The following is an 11,937-nucleotide window of genomic DNA, read 5'->3' as shown; positions in this document are numbered from 1 at the left end:
TAGGTTGGACGGCAGAGTGTCAGGAGGCCTTCGACCAAATCAAAGGGTATTCTGTCTAATCCACCCGTATTGGTCCCGCCGAAGCCTGGGAAGCCCTTAATTCTTTACCTAACGGTCTTGGAAAATTCATTTGGTTGTGTATTGGGGCAACATGATGACACAGGAAGGAAGGAGCAGGCCATCTACTATCTTAGCAAGAAATTCACAGTACATGAGGTCAAGTACACTCAACTCGAGAAAACATGTTGTGCCCTAACTTGGGTAGCTCAGAAGTTGAAGCACTACCTGTCTTCGTATACTACTTATCTCATATCCCGTTTGGACCCATTGAAGTATATCTTTCAGAAACCTATGCCCACGGGAAGGTTGGCAAAATGGCAAATTCTGCTCACAGAGTTTGATATCGTCTATGTGACGAGGACGGCCATGAAAGCCCAGGCGCTGGCAGACCATTTGGCGGAGAATCCCGTTGATGAAAAATACGAGCCTTTAAGAACGTATTTTCCTGACGAAGAGGTAATGCATACAAATGAGTTGGAATTACCTGAGGAACCGGGTTGGAAGCTTTTCTTCGATGGAGCTGCAAACGCAAAAGGGGTTGGAATAGGAGCAATACTCATTTCTGAAACAGGACGCCATTATCCTGTTACGGCTCAACTACGCTTCTATTGCACCAACAATATGGCCGAGTATGAGGCTTGCATTCTGGGTCTGCGCTTGGCTGCTGACATGGATGTCCGAGACGTCTTGGTCTTGGGAGACTCGGACCTCTTGGTACACCAGATTCAGGGTGAATGGGAAACGCGAGATCTAAAACTCATACCATACCGACAATGCTTGCATGATCTGAGCAAGCAATTTCGATCGGTGAAATTCAAACACATCCCGAGAGTTCACAATGAGGTTGCGGATGCCTTGGCCACCTTAGCATCAATGTTGCACCACCCTGACAAAATGTATGTTGATCCTCTGCACATCCAGGTCCGTGATCAGCACGCCTACTGCAATGCCATAGAAGAAGAAGCATATGGCGAACCCTGGTTTCATGATATCAAGGAATACCTCAGAATGGGGATATATCCAGAACATGCCTCTGGAGACCAAAAAGAGCCCTTCGGCGTTTGTCGAATGGTTTCTTCCTCAGCGGAGGAGTATTGTACAAAAGAACCCCGGATTTGGGATTGTTGAGATGCATAGATGCCAGTCAAGCAACGACGGTTATGGCAGAGGTACATGCTGGAGTTTGTGGGCCACACATGAGCGGATATGTATTGGCAAGAAAGATCCTTCGAACAGGGTGTTATTGGCTCACCATGGAACACGACTGTATCACTTTCGTGAGGAAATGCCATCAGTGCCAGATACATGGAGATTTGATTCATTCTCCGCCAACAGAGTTACATACGATGTCAGCACCCTGGCCGTTTGTGGCATGGGGCATGGATGTCATTGGGCCCATCGAGCCGGCAGCATCCAACGGTCATAGGTTCATTCTAGTGACCATTGATTACTTCACCAAATGGGTTGAGGCTAAAACCTTCAAATCAGTAACCAAGAAGGCAGTGGTGGACTTTGTTCACTCCCATATCATCTGCAGATTTGGGATCCCAAAAGTGATCATCACGGATAACGGTGCGAATCTTAATAGCAGCTTGATGAGAGAGGTATGCCAACAATTCAAGATTACACACCGCAATTCCACCCCATATCGTCCCAAGGCGAATGGAGCAGTCGAAGCAGCCAATAAGAATATCAAGAAGATACTGCGAAAAATGGTGGAAGGATCCAGACAATGGCACGAGAGATTACCCTTTGCTTTGTTGGGTTACCGCACTACCGTCCGAACTTCCATAGGCACAACTCCTTATTTGTTGGTGTACGGAACTGAGGCCGTAATACCAGCGGAAGTCGAAATTCCGTCCCTCCGAATTGTCGCTGAAGCCGGGATTAATGATGATGAATGGGTCAAAGCTCGATTGGAACAGTTGAGCCTGATAGATGAGAAAAGATTGGCAGCAGTGTGCCATGGTCAGCTGTACCAGAAGAGAATGGCAAGAACATATAATAAGAAGGTGCGCCCCAGGAAGTTTGAAGTAGGGCAGCAGGTATTGAAGAAGATCCTCCCACATCAGGCCGAGGCAAAAGGCAAATTCGCCCCAAATTGGCAAGGGCCTTATATCGTGACCAGAGTATTGTCCAACGGTGCTTTGTGTTTGACAGATGTCGAAGGTAGATGTGTCGACAAGGCTATCAATTCAGATGCGGTCAAGAGATATTATGCGTAATTTCTTTAATTATGGAAATTTTTGGTTTATTTGTTTGTATTTGGCATTTATTGGATAATGAGATGACGGAGGCGATTCTTTCTTCTATCCAAACACTTTTAACCCTTGCTTCCCCCTTTGAGCCTTAAGTTATTCTTTCATACCCCACTTTTAGATACGAAAAAAAGAAAAGAAAAGAAAGGAAAAGAAAAGAAAAAGAAAAAGAAAAGGAAAAGAAAATGAAAAGAAAGAAAAGAAAAATCAAGGAATATAAAACCGTGGGAACTACGTTTGACCTGATTCCTCAAAGAGGATACGTAGGCGCCTCACGGCTCGGTCATAGTATGCATCATAGTGAATATAGGATGCATAATGTACATAGTGTGCATAATAGGCACAGTGTGCGTAACGCACATAGCGCAACATAAGTGTAAAAAATAAATTCCCCAAGCAAGAAAACTGGGGCAGAGGTTATGTTTTAAGTTCCAACAAAGGTTTGATTCCAAAAGTTGTAGCACATCACCCATCAAATTATTTTCATTTTTATAGCCTTTCTTTAACCCCACACCAAAACCAACATCAACGTCCAAAAGACCTCCCGATCAATGTCCAAGAGATGCCAAGTCAGGCAAATAAGACCGAGAATAATACACCGATCCCCAGCAAAGAAGAGGATCGTAAGATTGGGAATGAATCGATGATCAAAGGAATCTCCAGAAGAGAGGGTCGTATCTACAACACCCCGATTCCTCGAAAGAAATAAAAGGAGAGAGTCTTATCGGTGAAAACCTTCACAGGCACCGAGAGGCGATGTAAGATGAGGAATATGAAATGAGAGAGTCTTATTGGTGAAAACCTTCACAGGCACCATAAGGCGCCGGGAGATGAGAGAAAAGAGAGAGTCTCATCAGTGAAAACACCTCGAAGGGCACTATGAGGCGACAAGACAAATCAACAAAAGCTACCACATTCACAACGAAATGGACACTCATCCCCAGCAAGTCAGACCATCAGGCAAATCGATTGATACAAATAGACTGGGTCGGGAATCTATGGTGCACGACATGATCACGAGGACCAGTCATGTCCTCCAGATAAGTTCTTCTGAGTTTCTTCTCCCACCGAATATTGGTTCAGAAAGATTTTCTCCTTTTCTATCTTTTATTTTCTATTCCTAAAAATTTGTCTTGAAAAGGATTTTTCAAAGCTTACTACCAGAGACCGAAGGGGAATTCATCCAATGCAAGATAACACAAACAGTATTAAAAGCCGACCCTAGGCAATACAATAATCGTGCCTCGCAGTTTTGGAGGAAGTAAGCTCCAAAGGGAATGGTTTCGGGAGTAAAGCAGATTCCCACAACATGTGCTTAAAGAAAAAGCAGAAAAGGGAACAAATTGAAAACCAGCCCCAGCAGGCTAGAGACCCCCAGCAGGCAATTTTGTCCACTAACCAATTATGGGGACATAGAGCAAGAAAAGGATAAGAAAGGAAAAATCATCCACCGGAAAGGCACCCTCTACCACCACGATTAAAACTAATTAAATCCTTTTGTTTGCTGCAGGAAAACAAAGGATTGATGATGGCAGCGAGATGCAACGCCAGGGAAGTCACCAAAAACCGGGGCAGAAAATTTTCTGCCAATTGTCAAAAAAATTTCTTGGAAGAACGGGGAAACAATTTCAAATACTTTTAAGTTCTAGGTCGCCCACCAGTATAATGCGGGAATACTTTTAAGTTCTAGGTTGCCCACCAGTATAATGCGGGAATACTTTTAAGTTCTAGGTCGCCCACCAGTATAATGCGGGAATACATTTAAGTTCTAGGTCTCCCACCAGTATAATGCGGGAATACATTTAAGTTCTAGGTCGCCCACCAGTATAATGCGGGAATACATTTAAGTTCTAGGTCGCCCACCAGTATAATGCGGGAATACATTTAAGTTCTAGGTCGCCCACCAGTATAATGCGGGAATACATTTAAGTTCTAGGTCGCCCACCAGTATAATGCGGGAATACATTTGAGTTCTAGGTCGCCCACGAGTATAATGCGGGAATACATTTGAGTTCTAGGTCGCCCACCAGTATAATGCGGGAATACATTTGAGTTCTAGGTCGCCCACCAGTATAATGCGGGAATACATTTGAGTTCTAGGTCGCCCACCAGTATAATGCGGGAATACATTTGAGTTCTAGGTCGCCCACCAGTATAATGCGGGAATACATTTGAGTTCTAGGTCGCCCACCAGTATAATGCGGGAATACATTTGAGTTCTAGGTCACCCACCAGTATAATGCGGGAATACATTTGAGTTCTAGGTCGCCCACCAGTATAATGCGGGAATACATTTGAGTTCTAGGTCGCCCACCAGTATAATGCGGGAATACATTTAAGTTCTAGGTCGCCCACCAGTATAATGCGGGAATACATTTAAGTTCTAGGTCGCCCACCAGTATAATGCGGGAATACATTTAAGTTCTAGGTCGCCCACCAGTATAATGCGGGAATACATTTAAGTTCTAGGTCGCCCACCAGTATAATGCGGGAATACATTTAAGTTCTAGGTCGCCCACCAGTATAATGCGGGAATACATTTAAGTTCTAGGTCGCCCACCAGTATAATGCGGGAATACATTTGAGTTCTAGGTCGCCCACCAGTATAATGCGGGAATACATTTGAGTTCTAGGTCGCCCACCAGTATAATGCGGGAATACATTTGAGTTCTAGGTCGCCCACCAGTATAATGCGGGAATACATTTGAGTTCTAGGTCGCCCACCAGTATAATGCGGGAATACATTTGAGTTCTAGGTCGCCCACCAGTATAATGCGGGAATACATTTAAGTTCTAGGTCGCCCACCAGTATAATGCGGGAATACATTTAAGTTCTAGGTCGCCCACCAGTATAATGCGGGAATACATTTAAGTTCTAGGTCGCCCACCAGTATAATGCGGGAATACATTTAAGTTCTAGGTCGCCCACCAGTATAATGCGGGAATACATTTAAGTTCTAGGTCGCCCACCAGTATAATGCGGGAATACATTTAAGTTCTAGGTCGCCCACCAGTATAATGCGGGAATACATTTAAGTTCCAGGTCGCCCACCAGTATAATGCGGGAATACATTTAAGTTCCAGGTCGCCCACCAGTATAATGCGGGAATACATTTAAGTTCCAGGTCGCCCACCAGTATAATGCGGGAATACATTTAAGTTCCAGGTCGCCTACCAGTATAATGCGGAAATACATTTAAGTTCTAGGTCGCCCACCAGTATAATGCGGGAATACATTTAAGTTCTAGGTCTCCCACCAGTATAATGCGGGAATACATTTAAGTTCCAGGTCGCCCACCAGTATAATGCGGGAATACATTTAAGTTCTAGGTCGCCCACCAGTAAAATGCGGGAATACATTTCAGCTCTAGATTTTGGAATCAGTAACCCCCACCTGAAGACGGAAGGTTGCAACAGAGATCCCCCAAGCAGTATACAATAAAATCCCCAGCACCAAGAAGCAGAAAGCTGCAAAGGCAAGCGCGCAATTCAAAAGGAAGAAGGAACGCGTCTCAAAAGAAGCAGTTTGAGAACGTTGTAGCATGCCCAACATAACAAATTTGATAAAGGAAGCCAGACCACTGAAGAAACCATTGAAAGATTTAAAGAAGAAAGCCATGTTCCCAGCAAATCAAGCAAAGTGATGAAAACTAGCATCCAGAAAAGGCGAAGGACCAGCATCATCTCCCAAGTTCACAAAATAAGGGCATCAGAGGAAAGCGTTAGCCGACAAGAAAGCAAGGCAACAAGAACAAGTTGAAGATAGATAAGATCTCATACCCTAACTTAGCTTCTTGTTTTTCCTTTCAAGAACAATGTAACAACGAGATCGGTTGAGCGGTAGCATCCTACAGCGGCAGGCAACATCGCACAACAACAGCAAGCACTACAGTGACACGGTAGTCCCAGCTACCAAAGTTTCCCGAACTACATTGACTTGATTCCTGTTCAGCCCAGGATATGTAGGAAACCTTTGAAGCAAATGTTCGGTCAAATCTTTTTCAAAAAATGCTTCACATGGAGTACTTGGACGAGCAAAAATCGCCCGCTTTATCTTTGCGCAAAAACCCTTCGTGTCCTCGTCCAAAGAGGGGCAGCTGTAAGCACGTGATTTTTGCTTCACGGGCAATCACTCCAAAAGAAAACAAAAATAGTGACCAGTGACCTCGCTGTACAAATTCCCAATTTTTTTCATGACATGCGCTGCTAGTCATTTGTGGTTCGGCCCGTGTTGCAATTAATCTTACAAAAAACAAAAAAAAAATAAGAACGCCGTGGGTAATCAGGCCGTAGTCCGGTTTTAAGAGAAAATTCACAAAAAATATGCAGCTTTTACTCTAGGCTGTGATTTAACCATTTTTAAAATTCTAATATGTGTGTTTATTGTTGTAGGTGTTACCACAATATGTGTGTAAGTTTATTTTAATTATTTGCATTGTTTTTAGGAATTTTTGGTTAATTTGTTGAAATTAAAAAGGAAAGGAAAATCTGATTGGGCCCCAAAACGAGGCCCAAAACCAAAGCACTGATCCAGTCCAAGACGAGCCTGCCCAAGCACGGACTCAAACGACGCCGTATCGGCGTCCCTATTGAAGCCGTTGATCTGATTCAAATGAACGGTCCAGATTAGGCTGTTCAACTCACCTCAACGACGCCGTTTCAGGCAAGTTGATCTGAGCCGTCCAACCCCATTGATCCAACGGTCCCTGGCTTCCCTCATGACCCGACCTATTTAGCCGGTTCAACCCAACCCCTCACCTAAACCAAAACGACCCCGTTCCCATACCAAACGACCCCGTCCTGTTACCCACCAATAGATCTAAGCCGTTCAGATCACTTGATCTAACGACTCCAATCTCTCTTCCCCTTCCGTATATAAACTTGGCCCTTCACCCCACGCCCCCTATCCGAACCCCCCTTCAGTCATCTCCTTCCCCAAGCCCTGAAACCCCCAAACCCTAGCGCCGCCCTAGTTTCCCTTTCACCAGAACCCGGCGGCATGAACGCCGGTGACCACCCCCTTCACACCCCTGAAACATCCAACCACCCCGAACACGAATCTACTAATCCTGTACCTCGAATCACCTTCCATCGTCTCGAATCTGGATTTGAAGATTCGAGATGAAACTCGATCTATACCAAACCACTCCATCTTCATACCAGACACTCCCCGGACCCTCTTCGTGACCAAACCAGACTTGGTTTGGTCCGAATCTACCCACAACTCCTAAAAACCAGATCTGAAAATCCAAAACCTAGAACACGGATAGCCTTGGAATCCAGCTGGCCTTAACAAGGGTTTGAGGTTTAATGGACCTAAACCAAGGTGTTCTCATGTGAGAACACCCTGGTTAAAATTTGTTCGGCCTCAAATGGTCAAAGTTGAGTCAGATTTGGGTCAGTTTGGTTTAAACATTTTTCGGTAAGTTTTCCTTTCCCTTTGTTTAGTTCTAATTAAGTTGTCAGCATGTTTCGTTGTGTTTGTTTGTTCTTTTTGTTATTTTTTCTGATTTCTTCCATCTCTGTCAAAGACCTTTTATTTGGTCGATTGTTTTCTGTGTGTGATTTGAATGTATCCTATGATAAACATGTTCGATTAGGATAGTCGTCGCATAAATAATTCATATAGGTTCCCAGTAATTGAACAAAAGTTGTCTGATGCCTTTTGGGTCCCTGTACGTATTGTTTATGTGAACGATTGATTATTACCTGTTGCATTTAGTATAGTCGACTCGATAAACCTCGTCGATTAGTTTTCTATAACTAATGGATCAAATGAGCTAATAGTTTCACGTGACTAATTGAACCTTGTCACTGACTGAATGCCCAACATCATCTGAAATGAGTTTGTTTGCATTGCAAAAATGACTGAAAAGGTTCAGTCCAGGGCAGTCCTGAATTTGAACTTTCATGAGTTCAGAATGCCCTGATGCTGCAATGGGCAGGGTAGTAATAAGCAAGGTTTAACAAGGGTAGTCTGGGGTTTGAAAAGAACAAAAATGATTAGTTTAAATGAGCTGACAAGTAGGGTACTAATTTGGGATTAAACTAATACCAATGGGGAACAAGACACAAGAGTATGAGGTTTAAAATGAATACTTAAATGAACCCATAACTCTTGATTAAAGAAAAAGCCAGGCGTGGGGAACAAAATGGCTGGCATCAAAAGATGCTTAAGCATGGGTTTAAAGAGTATGGGCAGTCTGCAAGTGGGAGGATCCAGGCAGCTTAGCTGCACTGGGTCGTTTGGCTTATAAATAGGCCATTTCAGAACTTAAACAGGGGGAAAAATTTTGAGTCTTAAGAGAGGTCTTGTGAGCTTAAAGAAAAAACTGAAAACATAAGGAAATTTCTAGTAAACACTGTAACCAAAACACTGTCTGAAAGCTACATAAGAGTTTGTATTTGGTCAAGTTGTCTCGGACAAAGTTCTGTTGTTTGCATTGATTGAGCTGTTCGTGATTGTTGGACTGCTGGTGTTGCTGCATAGAACACTCTGTTACTTCTGTTTGTTTCATTACTCTTTCTGGGATTACTTGTTTGGTGCTCGACCATCTGCTAGTTTTCTTTGTTCTGGGAATTGTTGCTGGTTGTCTGTGGACTGTGGAAAACACTTGTGATTGTTGGTTTGTTGCTGTGTTGTTGCTGTGTATCTGCTGTTGCTGTGCTTACTGCATACTGCCCAGCTGATCATTCCTTTCTTTTTTTGTCCTCTATACCAGGTACACAACCCATACACTGTCAAATGTAATTGGAAAATTGAGCATGAATACGAAAAGAAAAGACTTGAAGTCGACTCTCATACATAGATTATTACATTAGATATCATGTACTGTGTAATAATTTTCCTTCCTGTGTTGACAATAGAAGTAGCCTGTATGCCCAGTGTATATCAATGTAGATTAAGCTGAACGATAGTTTATATACGTATGTTGATAGGTAAAAATATTCCCAATGTAATAAGTTGTATCTCAGACTTAGTTTAACTTTGTAGTGTGTCCTTTAATGTAGGCCAAGCATGAAAATCGTACTCTACTAGTTAAGTTCTTTCCTTTCCGATAAACTATTTCATATAACTGGTAAACCATGTTTTAAGCCAAAGAACACATAGCTTGCAATCTCAACCTCGCGAAGGTCGAGCCCAGGTTGAAACGGACCAAGCAGGCCCGCATCGAACAAACCATGGCCCAGGTCTGGTCCATCACGCATGGGCTGGATTTGGGCCCGTGATTACTTGTTCGGCTGACTGTGCACGCAGCCTCGTTTCTGATTTTTTAAGCATTCTGAATTCTGTTATAGATAACTTGCAAGCATGTAATTAATTAGGACTATCTACTGTTTTCAATTAGTAGAGACAAACGCGACAAGAAACGTAGTTGCTATAGGATATCCTTTTAAAATGAGAACGAGACGAGCCTCGACAAAAATAAATAAAAACGCACAAGCTGCGGGGCCCTCGTTAAATGTATATTATCGAAGCATTCAATTTCCAGGATGGGTCGTTTAGCAAATCTCACGGCCCTCCCAGAATAATAACGCGATAGTCTCCTTAAGCGCGTCCTTAATAATGTTATTTCCATAAACTCGGGTGCACATTTATGTGACCCAAATCCAAATCTCAACGGAATCGAAATGTGTCTCTAACCACGGGTACATTGATTGTGGCGTTGTCTGAGATGCATTTCCATGACGTTGCAAATTCTTTTCATAAGGAATGAGACGAGCCTCGACAAACAAAGATGTACAAAGTGCGGGGCCCTCTAAATGTATATATATAAAAATACTTAGAATTCGGGACATGCCGTTTAGCGAATTTCATGGCTTTTCCCCAAAATAACAATACGCTAGTTGCTTTAAGCGCGCCTTTAATAATTTATTTTCCTTAACTCGGGTGCACATTTATGTGACCCAAATCCAAATCTCAACCGAGTCGAGATATGTCAACAATCACGTGTACATTGATGTAACGTGATTCGAGGTATGTTTTCACGACGTTGCAATTCCTTGTAAAAAATAATAATAATTATGAAAGCGGTTAAAAGATAAAATTGGCACATAAGTTCATATTTGTATAAAATCAGATAATCAAGCCAAATATAACAGTTGAGCGACCGTGCTAGAACCACGGAACTCGGGAATGCCTAACACCTTCTCCCGGGTTAACAGAATTCCTTATCCAGATTTCTGGTACGCAGACTGTAATATGGAGTCATTATTTTCCTCGATTCGGGATTAAAATTGGTGACTTGGGACACCCTAAATCTCCCAAGTGGCGACTCTGAAATAAATAAACAAATCCCGTTTCGATTGTCCTTTAATTGGAAAAACTCCCTTGTACCCTCACGGGTGCGAAAAAAGGAGGTGTGACACTTGTTTTCCAGGTGGACGCCTGATTGCTTCTTTTCTTTGTCCTTGTTCTCCAGGTGGACGCCTGATTTCTTCTTTTCTTTGTCCTTGTTCTCCAGGTGGACGCCTGATTTCTTCCTTTCTTTGTCCTTGTTCTCCAGGTGGACGCCTGATTTCTTCCTTTCTTTGTCCTTGTTCTCCAGGTGGACGCCTGATTTCTTCTTTTCTTTGTCCTTGTTCTCCAGGTGGACGCCTGATTTCTTCTTTTCTTTGTCCTTGTTCTCCAGGTGGATGCCTGATTTCTTCTTTTCTTTGTCCTTGTTCTCCAGGTGGACGCCTGATTTCTTCTTTTCTTTGTCCTTGTTCTCCAGGTGGACGCCTGATTTCTTCCTTTCTTTGTCCTTGTTCTCCAGGTGGACGCCTGATTTCTTCCTTTCTTTGTCCTTGTTCTCCAGGTGGACGCCTGATTTCTTCTTTTCTTTGTCCTTGTTCTCCAGGTGGACGCCTGATTTCTTCTTTTCTTTGTCCTTGTTCTCCAGGTGGACGCCTGATTTCTTCCTTTCTTTGTCCTTGTTTTCCAGGTGGACGCCTGATTTCTTCTTTTCTTTGTCCTTGTTCTCCAGGTGGACGCCTGATTTCTTCCTTTGTTTGTCCTTGTTTTCCAAGTGGACGCCTGATTGCTTCTTTCCTTTGTCCTTGTTTTCCAGGTGGACACCTGATTGCTTCTTTTCTTTGTCCTTGTTTTCCAGGTGGACGCCTGATTGCTTCTTTCCTTTGTCCTTGTTTTCCAGGTGGACGCCTGATTGCTTCTTTTCTTTGTCCTTGTTCTCCAGGTGGACGCCTGATTTCTTCCTTTCTTTGTCCTTGTTCTCCAGGTGGATGCCTGATTTCTTCTTTGCTTTGTCCTTGTTTTCCAGGTGGACGCCTGATTGCTTCCTTTCTTTTGTCCTTGTTTTCCAGATGGACGCCTGATTTCTTCTTTTCTTTGTCCTTGTTCTCTAGGTGGAAACCTGATTTCTTCTTTTCTTTGTCCTTGTTCTCCAGGTGGACGCCTGATTTCTTCCTTTCTTTGTCCTTGTTTTCCAGGTGGACGCCTGATTTCTTCTTTTCTTTGTCCTTGTTTTCCAGGTGGACGCCTGATTTCTTCTTTTCTTTGTCCTTGTTCTCTAGGTGGACGCCTGATTTCTTCTTTTCTTTGTCCTTGTTCTCCAGGTGGACGCCTGATTTCTTCTTTTCTTTGTCCTTGTTCTCCAGGTGGACGCCTGATTGCTTC

This window comes from Nicotiana sylvestris, chromosome 6 (genome assembly GCF_000393655.2).
Source record: "Nicotiana sylvestris chromosome 6, ASM39365v2, whole genome shotgun sequence".
Lineage (NCBI taxonomy): Eukaryota > Viridiplantae > Streptophyta > Magnoliopsida > Solanales > Solanaceae > Nicotiana > Nicotiana sylvestris.
Note: the sequence above shows the minus strand (reverse complement) of the source record.